The 17678-nt window shown below is 46.1% G+C and overlaps 1 long non-coding RNA gene across 1 annotated transcript; it reads right to left on the bottom strand.

Annotated features, from left to right (window-relative positions):
• Nucleotides 1-366: 366 nt before the first annotated feature.
• LOC143824046 (uncharacterized) lies at nt 367-7267 on the bottom strand. The gene is made up of 3 exons (XR_013226671.1): nt 6932-7267; nt 5051-6654; nt 367-1446 (listed from the first exon to the last, which is right to left on the bottom strand). It is a non-coding gene; the product is annotated as an uncharacterized LOC143824046 (long non-coding RNA).
• Between the last annotated feature and the right edge of the window lie 10411 nt (nt 7268-17678).

Here is a 17678-nt window from a genome sequence, read left to right as displayed (position 1 = left end):
ATCCACTGTTTTCTTTTTGTTTTTAAATTTAAAGCCACACCAGGAATCGGGAAGGTGAGACGTCTTCGTGACATCACAGGTGCTAGCCAGTTGGTGCTGTCTGCACTTGGTTTTTACTGCCAAGCAAGGCAATCTCTTCCGCCTCCTGTCCAAAGTCCAGCCATGGAGAACACACTTGTTTTGAACATCAAGGTGGCTTCCAAACCAGGCCTCCATTCTCTGCAGACATTGCGTCTGTCTTCACCCTGAGCTGAGGCACTTTGAATGTCGTGGGTTCTCCCCCCATCCCCACCCCCACCCCCATCCCCACACACTTCTTTCCCCTTCCAGCTTTGTAAATGGATAACAGGAAACAGACAAAGCTCCTTAACTTTTCTTTAATCTTGCTCGCTAGCGAAGTAAAGCAAAACAAGCGGTAATTGTTTGGATGATCTCATTATTGTCAACAAGACAGGATTCCTTGAAGTCCCGGCATTGAAAACACTCATATGTTCTCCTGACAAAGAAAAAAGGAACAACTGCTTACATGTTGTTCAATAAATAAGTAAGAGCTCCCGAGATTCCCTGTGATGCATGGGCACCATGGGAGAATTTTGGCTTGTCAGAATTACACGCTGACATTAATCACCGTCTAACACGGCTGGGATGGCAGGACTTCCCGCACAAAGTTCTCATTATATCCTGAAATAAAACAACCGCCTTCCCCCCCCTCCCAAAAATCTCCCCAACCCCCTTCTTATTCAGTACTCTAACAAGCCTGCTTTTTGCTACAAATTGGGCTGCTTCCTTACAAAGGGTGGCGTAAACACCAGAGAGCTGTCACTTTGAGTGTCAGTATCCAACCAAGGATGGCGGGACTGATACACAGAACGAGAAGATGTCCTTCTCAGATGCGCAGGCAAAACGGAGGGGAAAGGCTACGCAGGAATGGCTTGGTCGTCTCTCAGGCTGGTGTTGTTGTTCCTCCCGCCCTCTCTCTGGGATGATACGGTTGCCAGTCTCCAGGTTGCGGCTGGAGTCGTTCTGGAATTACATCAGGTCTTCAGACTAGAGAGATCAGGTGACTGGGACAAACCGTGGCAGCTTTGGAGGGTGAACAGCTTTGGAGAACGGGATGACATCCCCCTGAGCTCCCTCCGCTCTGGACAGGCTACCCCCCCTTATCCTCTATCCCCAAATCTCCAGGCATCTTTCTCTGTAAAGATGTTTATTAATCCTGCAGCGGAAGTGGAAGCCACTATGATATGCAGCTGCAGCCCAACGTCGAAGGAATTCCTGGGACTTCCAAGGGTTTCTGCTTCAAGAACTTCTATATCCTTTGACTCACAGATGTTCTTTGCAGTGTTCTCCCAGAGAATCTCAGCCAAAGGATAAGAGAGCAGAGAAATCAATCTTGAATCATTTTCCTTTGGAGGTTTGGAGTGAGCCGGGTCAGTTGTTCTTCTCCTTATTTTGCAAAGGTTAAAAAGAAAGAAAACAGAGTTGGCCTTGCATCATTGCAGCCTAATCCTTAGATGGAGTACGCTATTGACGAAAAGCAACAACAACAAATTCATTTGTGGTCAAGTTATTAAGGAGCCCTTCTTTCCCTGGCTAATCGTTCACATGGATAATTTTTCATGTGGATTCACACAAACAAAAAAGCACATTTGGGGGAGCCAGCTGCCCCCGGAGAGCTCTTTTAGTCCAGAATAAACTCATTTGTCTGTTTTTAATTTGTATTTAGTTATTTGTAGCCCTCTTTTCTTGCTGAGACTCAAGTGCAAGTCAAGGACAGTCAATGAGACTACAAATTCGGTGACCCCATCTCTTTACCAGGACAAGTTTCATGGTCAGCGGGTCCCAATCTTTTTGATATGGTGGACCACTAGTCCAAATTTACTTGGCACATTGACCCACTTAAAAAAAAAGTATGAAAAAAATACTCTTTCTTTCTTTCTTTCTTTCTTTCTTTCCCCCCTCTCCTTATCTCTCTCTCGCTCTCTTTTTAAATTAGCCCATAACCTTTACTACAGATGCTCCGGGGATGGTTCCCAGACTTCCACTCAAGTAGAAGGCTTAAGGAAAGATCTGGAGAGTTTTTTTAAAAACTAAATAAATAAAAAAATAAATAAATTGACAGCTGTTTTGCGTTACGCATGTGCTCCACTTCTGGTGTTATAATTGGCAGTTGATATCCAGGGCACTGTTTTCTCACAAGAAAGAAAGAAAGAAAGAAAGAAAGAAAGAAAGAAAGAAAGAAAGAAAGAAAGAAAGAAAGAAAGAAAGAAAGAAAGAAAGAAAGAAAGAAAGAAAGAAATTGCACACTTTGTCCACATGTATTACTAAATGTTTCGACTTCTATTTTTAAAAGTTAAAGCTTGCAAGCACCATGAAAGGCTATAAGGCAGGGTGTTTGGAGAGAAAGGCAGGGTGGTTTTGAAGCTCTGGATCCTTCCTTCCCCAATGGAACTAATGCAGAGGCCATTTTCCTACATAAAGTGGATCTTATCCAACAGTTCTCCAGTTTCAAAGCCAAGAAATACGTCCATGGGGCAATGACCTGTACCCTTTGTTCATTTCTCTTTCTTGTGATGGAAAGTGCCATAGAGTCACACCCAATTTATAGCAATCGGGGGGGGGGGGGGGGTTCAAAGCCAAAAAGGGACAGAGGTGGTTTCCCCTTGCCAGCCTCTGTGCAGCAACCTTGCATTTCCTTCATGGTCTCCCATCTAAGTATCCATACAGAGCGAGCCGGCTTAGCTTCCAAGATTTAATGAGATCGGGGTAGCCTGGGCCCTCCAGGCAAGAAATGCTCAGAGTTAGTTCACCATCTTTGTCTAACAATCCAAGACTTCCTTGGTGGTCTCCCAGCCAAGTACTAACCATAGTTGATCCTGCTTAGCTTCCAAGATCCAGCAAGATCAAGCTGGCCTAGCTCATCCAGGTCAAGGTTGACGGAAAGTGCCATCAAGTTGCAGTTGACTTGTGATAACCCCACAGAGTTTGTGAAGCAGGAGACAAACCAAGGTGGCTTGTTATTATCTTCTTCTGCACAGCAACCCTGGACTTCCTTAGGGGGTTCTTATCCATGGTTACCCCTGCTTAGCTTCTGTAACCTGATGAGAGTAGGCTAGCCTGGAGGGCTGGCTACCCAGGTCAGGGGTCTTAGGATCTTTCAAAAGAAACCTTTGCAGGATTTTGCAAGGAAAGCTGTGAAAGAGTATAGCCAGGAGATCCAAGGATTTTCTGGCAGCCAAGCAAGGGACGTTCAGTGGAGTTTGCTTTTGCCTGCCTCTGTGTCACAACCCCTAGTGCTCCTTGGAGGTCTCCCTTGGACCAAACCCTTGGAGGTCTCCCATCCAAATAATATTTATTTATTTTCCATGCCACCCTTCCCCGGGGGCTCAGGGCAGCTCACAACATGTCATGTGCAGTTCCATTAAAACATTTAAATGAATTATTATAACCAATTTCCATTAAAACCCAGGAGCTCCCATCTTCTCTCTGATGGGAAGGAGGGGGAATAAAGTGCTATGACATTCATGATATGGCATCCAGATGTTATTCCCTACACATATGCGGGTATGTGAGTAGGGAAGCCAGTTGTGGGTGGTGTTCGATGGGCCTCAACCACAGGCCTGGTGGGACAGCTGTCTTACAGAGCCTGCAGAACTGCTGAAACTCCCACAGGGCCCTGATCTTACACCGGAGAGTGTTCCACCAGGCCGGTGCAGAGGACAGTAAGCCCTGACTCTGGCTGAAGCCAGGTTTTTTATTTATTATATATTTTTTGTTTGATTGTTTATATACCGCCCTCCCCTGAGGCTCACGGCGGTTTACAGATAACAGGATAAATGGAACAATAATGAGTCATAACAGGAGAACAGTAACATAGTGGAACAAACATGGTGAGAACATCCAATTTTAACTGTAATATACCGACGGCCCCGTAGGATGGACATGTCGGTGGTGGTTCTCATGGGAGGGGGGCTCAGAGGCCAATGGGAAGTGATTGAATTCAGGTCGACCTCAACCAAAATCAGGCCGGGGATCATGAGCATTTGTGTGCTCGAGCGTAAGATTTTGTCTGCCCTCGCCAGGATCAGCCATGCTTAGCTGTTGAGATCTGGTGGGATTGGGCTTGTCTGGGCTAACCAGGGCCCATTCCGCACACATAGGATAATGCACTTTCAGTGTGCTTTGGCAACTGGATTTTCCTGTGCAGAACAGAGCCTAATCTGCACACAACAGATAATGCACGTTCAATGCACTTTAGAAGTAGATTTTCCTGTTCTGCACAGGAAAATCCAGCTGCCAAATCACGTTGAAAGTGCATTATCCTATGTGTGCAGAATGGGCCCAGGAAAATCTACTTCTGAAGTGCATTGAAAGTGCGTTATCTATTGTGTGCAGAATAAGCCCAGGTCAGGGCACCATTTCGAAATCCTGTTGTATTTGACTACATTTTCAGCAACCTGCTTTGTGAGAATGGCACTTGAAGCCTGTGCTAATGACCTCAAGCTGCTTTGCAGCTATTCGATAGCCCTCTGATGCAGCAATATCCATACCCCTTTCAGGGGGGTCTCTAGCCAAATTTAAAGCAAAAACGAGGCAAGCTCGGTCAAAAAGACAAGTCGGGCTAAGGTTGGCGTTTTTGTAGTTTGGTTGTGCCAGTTGCAAGCTTTGCCCTGAATCTTCCAGAAAGTTCTTCAAATAAACTGAAGTGTGTCGCCTCTCGTGAAAGCTGATCCCCTGCCACAAATGTTGTCAGTCTTCAAGGTGTTACGGGACTCTTGCGCTTTTCTCCGGCTCGAAATAAATAACTTCAGGACAACGGCATCTCAGTCTGTGTGTGCTGTTCCCACAACATACCATAGGACTCTTTTTTTAAAGGACAAAGCCTCTCCAATCCCTTCTTCCTTTCAAAGACACCAGTTATGCCCTCCCCTTTGACAACTACAAAGAAAGGGAGGGGAGGGGGGAGAAGCTGTTTAAACAAACAACAGATGTGGGCCAAAATTGCTGTTTCGCTAAGCACATATTAAAGACATATGTGGCCGTCTCCTACCTTAACCATATGCACATTCTTCTTCCACAGTCACGAGTTTGTCCTTTGAGGCATTCCTGCTAATAAAGGGAAGGAACTGCATGTATACCTTATATAGGCACAAACATATTAATGGGTCCCGCAGTATGTTTGGTTAGAGAGCTAAGATGGCCGACGGGTTTAACGAAAGCACGGACCTGAAAATCGACACAGTAGAAGCAGAGTGCTCGGAGGGGGATATATTTGGAAACAAAACACCCCTGAAGAATTAGAAAGTGACTCAAAATTGAGATGCAGTAGATCTGTTGATGAGATTACATAGTCCCAACGTGGATTTGTTAGTGTTTAGCTATCATTTGAGATGTCTTTTTGTTTCTGGGTGATGTGGTCATTTGCAGGTTCCCTCCCCATCATAAGGCATTTTTTTGCCTAATTATCCAAAGTAATGTGTGTTTTGCGCTCTGTAAATTTCTGAGCTTTAGAAGGATTGTCAACCTCCAGGTGGGGCCTGGAGATTGCATCCCAACAGTACAGCTGATCTCCTTGTCATGTTCCAGGGCAAATCTACCCAAAGGAGGCATACTCAAAGTTCTGGCTAGAAAACTCAGTAGTTTATTCAGGAGAGTACAAATGGCATCACAAGATTTCTGTGTTGCTGAAGACAAAGGCAAAAGGAAGCATGATGCAAATTCTCCCCCCTTCCAACACAATTCAGTTTCACACGGAACATTTCTTATCATCAAAGGGTAGCACAGTTTACACTTGATGCCTTCAGGCAGGAAGAGAACAGGCATAACAACTGGACATGGGATAGGGAGCCTGGGAAAACAAGAGCACGAGAACAGAAGGATGGGAAGGGGGGGATGAGCAAGGCAACTTCCTAACAATACCCCACTGGGAGTCCTGTGACTTTGGTCAAGCAATCAGGGCAGGAGCCTACAGAGATCAGTTCCCCATGGCAAATTGGTTGCTCTGGATTGCGGACTCTATGGCCTTATACTTCAGGGGAACACAGGAAGTGATGTCATGACATTGCTGGTGATATAGTCCGGACCTCACTCTTTATCTTGGTAAGTCAGCCAGCACCGGACGGCTGATTGGTGGCAGGGGCGGGGCCTGGTGGCAGGGGGTGTGGCCTGGTGACACGGGCAACCCTGCATTATGTTTTGCTGACCTTCCTCCCGTCCCAGGCTCTGCCCCCAAATACCAGGAATTCCCAGACCCAGAGTTGGCCGCTCTGTGCAAGAGGGAACTTTGCTACCATGGCTCTCCCAACACACTGAGAAAGTATCCCAGGTGAGAAGTCCAATAGATACCATGTGCCCTTACAAGGCTGCCTTTAGCCTCCCAGATGACATTCCCACAGTGAGCACACAGCCTGGGGTATTTTCTGAGGGGCCCTAAGGGCCACATACCAACAGCACATAACACTCCTCCACTGTTAGGCTCCCCGGCCCCCATTATGCTCTTGGAAACAGAAAACCCAAGTCAGATTTCTGCTTCCTCCTGGTCCAGCCGTAAAATGCCTCGCTCCGTTGCATCTTTGACCGTCTGCGGCTTCTCCTCCTTTTCCGTGATTTATGGGCGTCTTCGCAGCTTCTCCTCGCCTTCTTTCTGCAGGCAGGCTTTGAAGACATAAAAGGTGTGTGATCTCAGAGCCACACGTTAAATTCCAAACAAACTCGACTTGACTAAAACCAGAAGCTAAATATTTCCCCTTACCCTCCCAACCCAGAGATTTGTTTCCGAAATCCTTCACACACACACACACACACAAACGCATTCCACCTTCTTAGCTGCAGTTAATTCTCTGCTTCGCTTGCTATATTTCATCCAGAAAGGGAACAGGAATACGGCCATAACAGGGCCCTGTGGGCTGAAATGTAGTGAGTTTTCCCACACCTCTTCTGGAAAAAGGCCGCTGCTTATTTCCACAGATGCATTTCTTTCAATGGCTCCACAATTTAATCGCTCACTCGAAAGCAGTTAACCCTAAGCCTAGAATTTAAAAAAAAACTTTCTACTGTGATGGCTGGCTGACAATCCAAGTGAGAACACTTGGCACATTCCGGAACCTTTATTAATAAACGATATGCTAGGTATGCAGACCAAAATTGCAAAAAAAAAAAAACCCAAAAAAACCCTTTCTTTATAAAAGAAAATGGGGATGAGTTTCCAATCTCTTGCCGTTCACAGATTATTTATTTATTTAATGCTGCTAAAACTCCGAGGACAGCCTTTTCATCGTTGGGAAACCTTCTGAAACAACCTTCAGGCTTCAAGAAACCCCAAAAGTGGTGCAATCATGCAAAATACGGTTGGGAAGCACAGTTGTGTACACACCTCTCCCCTTCCCACCCCCTCCTGGCCAATCATTGGCCATTTGAGGAGGTCGACATGACCATGTATCAACTTTTCTCAGCTGTTTTTTCTACTGGTGAAAAACTCCTGGAACATTCTTTGGGCTTTGAGAAACAGCAAAAGAAGCAGGATCCTGCCAGAATGTGGTTGGGAAGCAGAGCTGTGGACACGCCCACCTGGGGCCCCTCCCCTTCCCTTCCCTTCCCCTCCAAGCACATCATTGGCCATTTGGGGGCGGGGCAGGTCGACATGACCCTATATGGCCATATCATCCGATCAATGTTTAATACATTTAAAATAGATATTAAAAATTTACTAACGCCCACCCATTCAGGAAACCCTTCCAGGACCGTCAAGAAACCCCAGCGTTTCACAAAACCTTGGGTGAGAAAGTCTGACATATACGGTCCTATCATCCTATAAATGTGTAACAATTTTTTAAAACATATTAAGAATTGATTCACTCCCACCCATTCCGGAAGCCACAAAACTCTGGTTGAGAAAGCTTTGTCGAAAGGGGTAAAAAGTACAATAAAATCATTGCGAAAGATATATTGAATTTTCTACTTCTTTCTAGTCTGTCCCTTCAGTGCTGAATAGAGTAGCCAAGCTTCAGGTGGGGCCTGGAGATCTACTATAATCACCGCTCATTTCCAGACTACAGAAAACATTGTCATTTAGGAAAAGAATAAACCTCCCCTGAGATGCCTCCCCTCCCCAATCTGTGCCCTCCCCAGGCCCCACTCCCAAATCTCCAGGAATTTCCCAGCCTGCCCTTGGCAACCCTACCGCTCAAGGCTCCCAACTTAATTCCCAAACTATTTAAAAGCAATATGAAAACGAATAAAATGCCAGCGGGGCATTTCTGTGACCCAACTTCAAGCGAACACAGTTCAGCAGTCATTTTTAAAAAAAGAAGAAGAAGAAAGAGAATGGGCACAGGACCGCTAACTTGAAGGAGAGAGACGTCTATAAATCATAGCCCTTAAAAACGCCAAAAGGCAGGCCTCGGATCACAACAGTTTAAGAAATACTAACAAACAGACGAACCAGATTCCATTCAAAGGCCAAGTCCTTTAAAAATAAGCAAGTGAGATAATGCCAGACGTTGATGAAGCTCGGCACCAGCAAATAGTTGAGAGGGGGGGGGGGGCTAAACACAACCTGACCCGTAGGATCTCATCCGTGGGGTCAGCCTTGTTTAGTACTTGGATGGGAGACCACCAAGGGAGTCCAGGGCTGCCACACAAGACAGGGAAGGGCCGAACCGCTCTGACACCTTTTCCACATCAGGGGCTCTGGTGCTGGGCTGCAGACTGGAGTTTCAGCTGGGGCAGGTGGCCCTGCCTCTTCCTTTTCCCGCATGGGGGAGCCTTTGTCCCAGTGCACCTCATCTACTCCAGTTTTGTGCTCCCCCACGGGAGCCAGGGTGGCGAGGTTCCCCCACCCTGCAAGGTGGCATGGGCCTGGGGTTGTTGTTTTTTGTAGGTTTTACGATGAAGTCAAGCCCAACTCGATTAAGTCAAGCATACACCCACAAGTTTTATTTATTATTTATCGTCCAGTTTATAGGCCGTCTTTCCTCAGTGGCTTAAGGAGGCTTACACCATTTTAAACACAGCATGGACTGCAGTGTGCATTCACACTTCCGCAGCCAATGAAATAGAAATCATCAGAGTACCTATATAAGGAGAGAGAAAATTAGCACTAAAATACCGTTTACAAATTTGCTGCTAATTTACTCTCTCCTTATGTCTGTATTCTGACGATTTCTGTTTCATTTTCTGAGGCAGCTTGCATGCACACGAAATCTCACACCTGGAAGGTTGTGAGTGTCCTGCATAGTGCAGGGGGTTGGACTAGATGACCCAGGAGGTCCCTTCCAACTCTATTATTCTATGATTCAGTGATTCTACGATTCTATGGAATAAAACTGTATTGGTCTTAAAGGTGCCACTGGACTCAAATTTTGCTGTCAAAATCCAAACTGTCTTGAGAACTGATCCGTAACTTCCTTTTGGAAAACAGCAGCTATTTGGTAAAAAGCACAGTTAATGGATCCTGGAATCTAGAAAACACATCCAGTTGTGTTTGCAGGATACTTATTGACTCCTAGAAGGAGCCTTTTCGAAGTTAGAAATTACATGCCCAGTCCGAAACCTGCTGCTAATTTCCACTCAGCAAGGGTTGGGGTGGACTGGGGAAAGATACCATGAGTCTTTTGTTACTCTGAGAAACTGGTGAAGTCATTTGTCTTTAAACTGGCTTTCTGTTTCCTAACAGTCTATGGGAACATTCTTCCCAGCTAAAAGTAGCATTCTGGCTCATCAAAATTAAATCATTCCACATGATGCATTCCTTCAGGCCTCAGTTTGCTTCTATATGGAAGAATCAATGATTCAAAAGAAATAGTCTCGTGTAAAATATCGTTGGCTTTCAAATGGTTCATGGGGCTCCAAAATGAAATTGTCAGGTCATTTCTAAGCAAATGTCCTTATTTGGAATGGAAAAAAATCCCCCCCCCCAAGCAGCAATTTGATTCTCTCTTTTCCGTCCCAAAGTAGCCTCTGGAATCTTTATATTTTCTATAACCATTTAAATAAAAATGAGATCTGGAGCCCAAACGGAAGCACTTCTCATCTAAAGAACAACAAAGTTAAGAGCAGACCCCCCCCCTAAAAAAAAAAAGTGACCACCTTGGTGTTAGTCCTCCTTTGAATGGAAAGCAATTTATTTGAAAATGCTTTGCCAGGAATAATCACACCATTTGGTTTGGCAGCAGATAGAAGAAAACTGGGGCAGGAGGTCAGCGGAGAAAGGACGCTTCAGAGCGATGTCTTTCATGTCCACGTTCCGCTTTTTGTCACGAGAAACTCCACTTCCAGATTTAGTTTTTTCAAGAACGTACAATTTCAGCCAACAGCTTTCGACGCAGCTTTCGGGTCTTTGGCTGGGGTTCGCCACTAGGGTTGCCAGCCTTCAGATTGTGCCTGGAAGCCTCCTGGAGTGACAGCTGATGTCCGGATGACAGAGGTGAGTTCCCGTGGAGAAACCCTGCTTTGAAGGGTGGAGTTCATGCTAAAGATCCCTCCCCTCCTGAAATGCTGCCTTTCCGAGGTTCGACCCCCTCAAATCTCCAGGTATTTCCCTTGCTGGACTTGGCAACTCTGTATCACCACCGTGCATTTCCATGCAACTCCCTCCAAGCACCGCAAAACCGAGGGCCTTTTCGCACAGGGATCTTTGTTGCAAATTGTTTGCAGAATGAAAAATCGCCATTTAAAATAGTGGAATTCGTCGTTATGCATACCTGCCTTTGTAGTGGAATCAGTTGCATTTTTTAGCGTTTCCCACAGGCTTCCGGTCTCGGCAGAAATCGCTAGAAAGGAAGCGCTATTGCCAAGCTCGTCCCGCCCCTGGCCGTCAAGCAGCCAATGGGCAGCCGTTAGCATGCTCCCAAACAGCCTCTTTCCCTTTAAGAAAGGTTTTTTTTAAAAAAAAACGACCCATAGCAACGAATCTAGGTAGATTCGTTGCTACGGAGAGACCCATCCAGCTGCCTAATGTGAGCTGTCGTTTGATTGTATGATCGTTTGCACGCTGCCTCGAGTGATAAAAAAAAAATCCCCCCCCCCTCTCACGGTCCCGATTTTCGGCTGAATTTATTTGTAAAAAATAAAGGGACTTTATTTCAGCAAACGGGCTTTTCAGTGGTTTGTGCTTAGTGACTAAAGGTGAAGGACTGAAGCCAGGGAAGCCTCTAAACAGAAAGAGGCTCGCCGGTGCGTTTATCCCCGCTCGCTCGGAGAAAAAAAAATGGCGATCGCTTCGCCGGAAGTTTGGAGGAGAGAGCCAGGGGGAGGGACTTTGAAGAACCAGCAACAATGGTAACGCACAGGTCTTTAGCGCTACTGTTGCAGATTGGTTGCAGGAGTGTATCGCTATCCGGAGGGTGAATCCACTTTTCTGGATTCCCCTGAAAGCGCCACAACGAAGCGCTTTTTGCTGATTGGTTTCAGGATTGTTGCAGATTGTCTACGACGTCGTGGGTTATGGCAAATTAGTAGCGTTTCCAAATAGCAACCATTGTGCTACTTTGAAGCCGTGCGAAATGGCCCCGAATGTTTACTTTTGTAGCATGAGACTCTTCTTCAGCCTATCACAGAAATTCCCAGAAGCCTGACACAAACCTTCTGCAGTGATGCTGCTGGGTACCAGGAAGCTTCATCTCTTCGGAGGGAAGAGCCGTCCGCCCCCTTACACTAAAGTAGAACCCGTGGCTAGCTGGCCCACATATTTTCCGACTCAAAGCTGAAAGGAGTTTTTGGACATGAGAGGCAGGCCACACGAAGTCAAGGATGAATTGTTTTAAGCCCCCAGCGGCCCGGTGGCCTCTCTGTGGTGACCTTTCCCCCCCCCTCCTTTCTGGGATGCTGCCTTTCCTCTTCTTTTCCCCTTCCAGAAGAAAAAGATAAAGTAGCAGCTCTGAACATTGTTTTATGGCTCTTTCCTTCATGTTCGACTTTATCTGCTACCCTTGAAAACTAATTGCTACCGAGTATTTATGGTCAGCGGTCAAACATTTGCAGATTCCCGGGTCTCGTCTCAAAGCTGTTCCCTTGGGAGCCAAGAGGCTTCAAGGGCGTTCACAGAAACTCCTCTCTCTTCGGCAGGGATTCACAAGCCATGAGGCCAGCGGATGGCCATTTAAAACCCTGTGCCTTTGTTGTCTCAGTTCTTTCTGTAGATTATACTTTTTTTTTATCCCACCCTTCCTGCCAGGCAGAGAACACAGGTCCTCACAACAACAACCTGGTGAGGTAAAGCCCCTCAGCCCTAACATGGCATGCTACCTAGAGTTTCCAACATCCAGGTGGCACCTGGAAATCTGCTGTTAGACCGTTTATGCACTGGGAACTTCACTGCCCCAGGTTGCATAAAAAGGTAAAGGTATCCCCTGTGCAAGCACTGGGTCATGTCTGACCCTTGGGGTGACGCCCTCCAGCGTTTTCATGGCAGACTCAATACGGGGTGGTTTGCCAGTGCCTTCCCCAGTCATTACTGTTTACCCCCCAGCAAGCTGGGTACTCATTTTACCGACCTCGGAAGGCTGAGTCAACCTTGAGCTGGCTGCTGGGATTGAACTCCCAGCCTCATGGGCAGAGCTTTCAGACTGCGCCACAAGAGGCATGCAGGAGCACAAATCGGGGTGGGGGTGGGGGTGGATGAGGTGTACTAGGCCAAATGCTCCCCCATGTGGGTGCAGAAAGAGGTGAGGCAACCTGGCACAACTAAAACTCCAGCCTGCAGCCCAGCATGAAACCTCCAGTGCATAAACGGTCTTACAGTTGCCCTCCAGGTGATCAAGATCAACTCCTCTGCATTCAGGTGTGGACTCTATGTGGTCGACTCTTCTGAGGTTCCTCCCCAGACTTCACCTTCCCCAGGCTCTACCCCCTTCCCCCCAATCTTCAGGTTTATCCCAGCCCAGAGCTGGCAATCCTGCATGCTAGCCACAGCAGTGGGCTAGCTCTCTCATGCATAAAGATAGTTGGATTGAAACCCGCTTGGTAAATATCACTGAGTGAATATAATGGGGATTAAGGGCTTTTCTTCAGGTTGTTATTTTTATGGAGAGTCCTCCCACAAAAGCCCTCAGTCCAGGAGAGGTTAGTCTTGATTTAAGTCCTATTGAACTTTTTGGTAAAAGTTAGTGGATTATCCTTGGCTTCTGTTCTCTCCCTGTTCTGCTCTTGATTGCTCCTCTGGGTTTATTTGCTTTCAATTCCTTGTTCTTGGCTGTTGTTATGCATGGCTTTTCGTAGGGGAAGAATGTTCTGTCACTAGGTTGATTGGGGGCCACCTTCTGATGATCCATTGGACTGATCCAATAGGACTGTCTCCCATTCCAGCGCTGACCTTACTTAGTCTCCGAGATCTGTTAGTGGTTTTTCTTTCGCCTGCCGTCTTATTGGTTAAAAATGTAACTAAAGGGTAATTATGTGTGTGTTTTATTTTGTACTGTGTTCTTATTCTTTGGCTATGTAAACCGCCGTGAGCCCAATTGGGAACAGCGGTATACAAATTCAATAAATAAATCTAAGGATCAGGCTAGCCTGGGCCAACTAGGTCAGGACATCATTTTGCTTCAGGGTACATAAACCCAGCTCCGGGCGCTGGGTTCCTCAACCGCCCTGAGAGGTTAATTAGCCTGAGAGATCATGATTGAGGCCAAGGTCACTGTTTGGGCTAGCATTCGAACCCGGGTCTCCCTCTCTGCTATGGCAAACCAGCCCTTCTTAAAGTCCATCTTATTAAGGGCCTTGCTGACTATAACGGGGCCCAGGGACGCGAAGCTGCTCAATCAGCTCCCCTGCAAATCAATGACATTTTATTTATTTATAAGGTTTATTAACCATCTTTCTGTCTAAAAGGCAGCCGGGGATGTGTAGAATTCATAACGGAACGTAAAACAATATTAGGAACCGCAGCCGATACAAAAAGCAACCGTTTAAAGGATCTACAATGTAAAATGGACAGGGAAACGTTGAGCATTTAATAAAGCACAGTTTCCACTCCTGAGTCAGAAGGCGAGCAGAAGTCTTTGATCGTGTGAAGCCGCCTTATACTGAATCGAACCTTTTGGTCCACTGAGATCAGTATTGGACTGACAGCTGCCCATAAATACCAGTTCATGGCCCTACAGTAGAATGGAAACAATTGTCCAGCCATGATGCTGGAGTTGTCAACTTTCCGCCTGGCTAGACGAGAGGATAAACTGATTTATTAGTTGACACTTTTAGTCTTAATTTTAACAATGTCATTGGGGTATTTAAGGGGTTTTATTGTATATTTTAATTTTTTAATTGTGTAAACCACCCATGAGCCCGAATGGGAACGGCACTATATAAATTCAAGGAATGAATGAATGAATGAATGAATGAATGAATGAATGAATGAATGAATGAATGAATGAATGAATGATGGCCCACAATTTGGGGTGGATCTCAACTTCAGACCAATTTTGTTTCCTTTTGGATAGATTCAAAATGGGTCCAGTAGCACCTTGAAGACCAACAAAGATTTATTCGTGGCGAGTGCTTGCACTCGAAAACTCACGCCTTAAATAAATCTTTGTTGGTCTTCAAGGTGCTGCTGGACTCTGATTTTATTCTGTTTCCTTTTGTTTCCCAGCGTGGCCGCAGCCCAGCTTAGGGAGCTGCATGGCCCAGCCTAATCTCAAAGGCAAACAAACGCAGCTTCAAAAAAAAAACGGCAGCCAGGTGCTAATAAGAAGTTCCCCTAGCCTCAAAAGAGGGAGATTGTAAAAAAAATCTGCTGCCATAAATATGACACCCGTCTGCTTTGTGCTTCCAAAGGCTGTCACGTAAGTTAAAGATTTATGTAAAGTACGTTCTTGTCACGCACGGTTTAATTTTATTGCATGATTTTTTTAAAAAAATAGACACAATTGCATACGCTTACATTTCCTCAACTGCAGAACAGAACAGACAAGGTAAAAAAAAAATGCACCCCTGACAAGCTGTCAAATCAACATTAAGGTAACTGGGGAAAATAATTAATAAACATGTTATGCTTAACAAGCATCACAGAGATCCCACTCAGCTAACGCAGCATCCTGAGCAGCAAAAAGAAACGTGGTTTGATCTTCTAATTTTTTATTATTTTTTTAAACCAATAATGGATTAACAGCACTTAATACTAATTCTATTGTAGAGGGATTTGCAGGGGAATTCCCCCCTCTCCCCCCACCGAAACCTTTTAAAGTGTTGTCTGTATGCGTCTAGCTGTTCTGTTTGACGGCCTTAACAGATGTATTTTCATCTGTCTTTTCATCCTGGCATTGTCAGAGATGATTATTTATATAGCTCCCCCCGCCCAGTTTGTTCCAGCTCTCCACAAAATGAAGAGCCTTTGTACTGTGAAGTGGGTACCAACAATTCATTCAGAAGTGGCAACCTCACAGGCTGGTTCCAGGTCTTGGGATGGAGGGTTGGCTTGTCAAAACATTTACAGGATTGCCCACCTGGACATGGGAAACTCCTGGGGATTTGGGCATGGAACATAGGGAGGGAGAAAGACCTCAATGCTATGGAGTCCACTCTTCCGAGCAGCAATTTTTTCCAGTGATTTTTATGTATCTTGTTATGGATATGAAACATCTCGAGAAGGTGAGGAGCACTTTGTCAACAGAGATTCCAGTAGGGCAGGGGTGGCCAGACTGCGGCTCTCCAAGATGTCTATGGACCACAATTCCCATGAGCCCCTGCCAGCACAAAAACCAAATGTGAACAAAAAGCCCTCTCAAGATCAACAGCTAGCTTTCTAGGAGCAAGGGAACTGACTGCAACTATTTCTTTCGAGGATTTTTCCGACGGTGTCCAGGATATCAGTGTTGTGTTTTGTTTTTTAAGTGCGAAGAAAAAAATGTGGCCTGCGCCATTTTTTGATGCGCGCATGCATTTGTGTGTGTGGGCATACGTGCGTGCCTGTGTTTTAAGGGAGAACGAACTGAGCCAGGAACAGAGAAAGCAAGGTGACTGCTAAGACATTAAGACAATTAATCACTGTCAGAGGTTAAGGGTCATGCAGCAGTGCATGCTGGGAAGAGCAGCAGGAATCCTTGGACCCCAATGGAAGGGGGGGGAATAGACACCTAAGCCAGTGAACTAGTAAAAGGTTTAGGGCTTCTGTCATTTAACCACAAACATGTTCTTAATTATAAGAGGATAGTACATTTGGATGGGGGTGCAGAGATACCTGTCTGTCAACATCACTAGTGTTGCCTTCCCACATTCGATGTTCATAGTGTGTGTGTGTGTGTGTGTGTGTGTGTGTGTAATGAACTCCCTGGGGTTCCTGTTTGATTAATACATCACTTGTTGACTGACTAGAACAAACACTAACATTATGGAAGCGTTAAACGCTAGGCATACATCTGCGTTGCATTTCGCCTATGGCAATGAAGCCTCTAGTTCTGATTGGCTGAGCTGCTGTGATGACATCAAAAGGGGCTGTGATGACATCAGAAGGCCCACTCCCAACTAGGAATGCTGGGTCCAATTTCTCAGTGGAAGAAACAGCAGGCGGATGCAGAGGAAGCAAAGGATCAGAGGACCGGGCGGGCACTCTGCTTCTTCTGCCATGCAGCTCATCTGGGAAATCTCCTGGGTCAACTTTCTTTCTGGGGGAAAGCTAAGCCATGAGTTATTCACATGGAGGAGCTGTGGCACGCTGGTACTCTGTGCTCAAGGGTCTTCTTCTGCAACACCTTCCTTGGTGGTCTCCCATCCAAGCCATCCTCACATCCTTACATACCTGCTGTCAAGTTGCAACCAACTTACGTTGACTCCAGCTTTCAAGGTAAGGGAGAAGCAGAGGTGGTTTGCCATTGCCTTCCTCTGCAGAGCCCTCCTTGGTGGTCTCTCGTCCAAATCCCAACCCTGTCTGGTTTCCAAGATACAATGAGATCAGGCTGTGCCATGCCACTTTCCCTCCTGGATTTAGTAAGAGAAGAGCAAACAGCAACCTCCCTCTGCTCCATTTAAAGTTGCTGATGGCGAAGGGATGAATTGGGTTTCCGTCTTTTCTCCTTTTTGTTTTGCAAATTCCAGCTCTGTCTGCATCCCCACAGGTTAGTCTGCTCCTGCCTCTGGTTCCTGCAAAGTATAAAGAGAATCAGTGATGCCACACCTTTGGAAGGGTTGTGTTTTCGGGCGGGCTGCAACAGATCGTGTCAAGGTGCCCTAAGGGTACTCATGAGGGAGGGCTCACCTTGATGCCCCTTGGAAGCCGTCTGAAGCCAAGTGCCACCGACAAAAGAAAGAGCATTGTCTAGAAACATATTGAGAAATTGAGAAATCTTCCCTGTCACCCAAAGAGGGTAAAACATCAAAGGGGCTTCAAGAAGGGGAAGTGTGAGTCACTCTTAAGCCCTCTTTACACATCCCCCCTCCCATGTCACATGGCTTTTGTCCATGAAGGTCCTGTGACCCTCAGCACCTTACTTTGGGTGGTCTACAGGGACTCTGTCACCTCCTTTTTCACCAGCTGAAAGCCTGGCTGAATCCAACCCCTTCTGCTAGGCCAGTGGCTGACAATGCCCACCCTGGAATCCGATCCTACCAAAAATGCATCCATCCATCCATCCATCCATCCATCCATCCATCCATCCATCCATCCATCCATCCATCCATCCATCCATCCATCCATCCATCCATCCATCCATTCATTCATTCATTCATTCATTCATTCATTCATTCACTCA

The sequence above is a fragment of the Paroedura picta genome, chromosome 14 (genome assembly GCF_049243985.1).
Source record: "Paroedura picta isolate Pp20150507F chromosome 14, Ppicta_v3.0, whole genome shotgun sequence".
NCBI classification, from domain to species: domain Eukaryota; kingdom Metazoa; phylum Chordata; class Lepidosauria; order Squamata; family Gekkonidae; genus Paroedura; species Paroedura picta.
The sequence above is the reverse complement of the archived record's forward strand: the minus strand, read 5'-3'. Positions and strand labels throughout refer to the sequence as shown.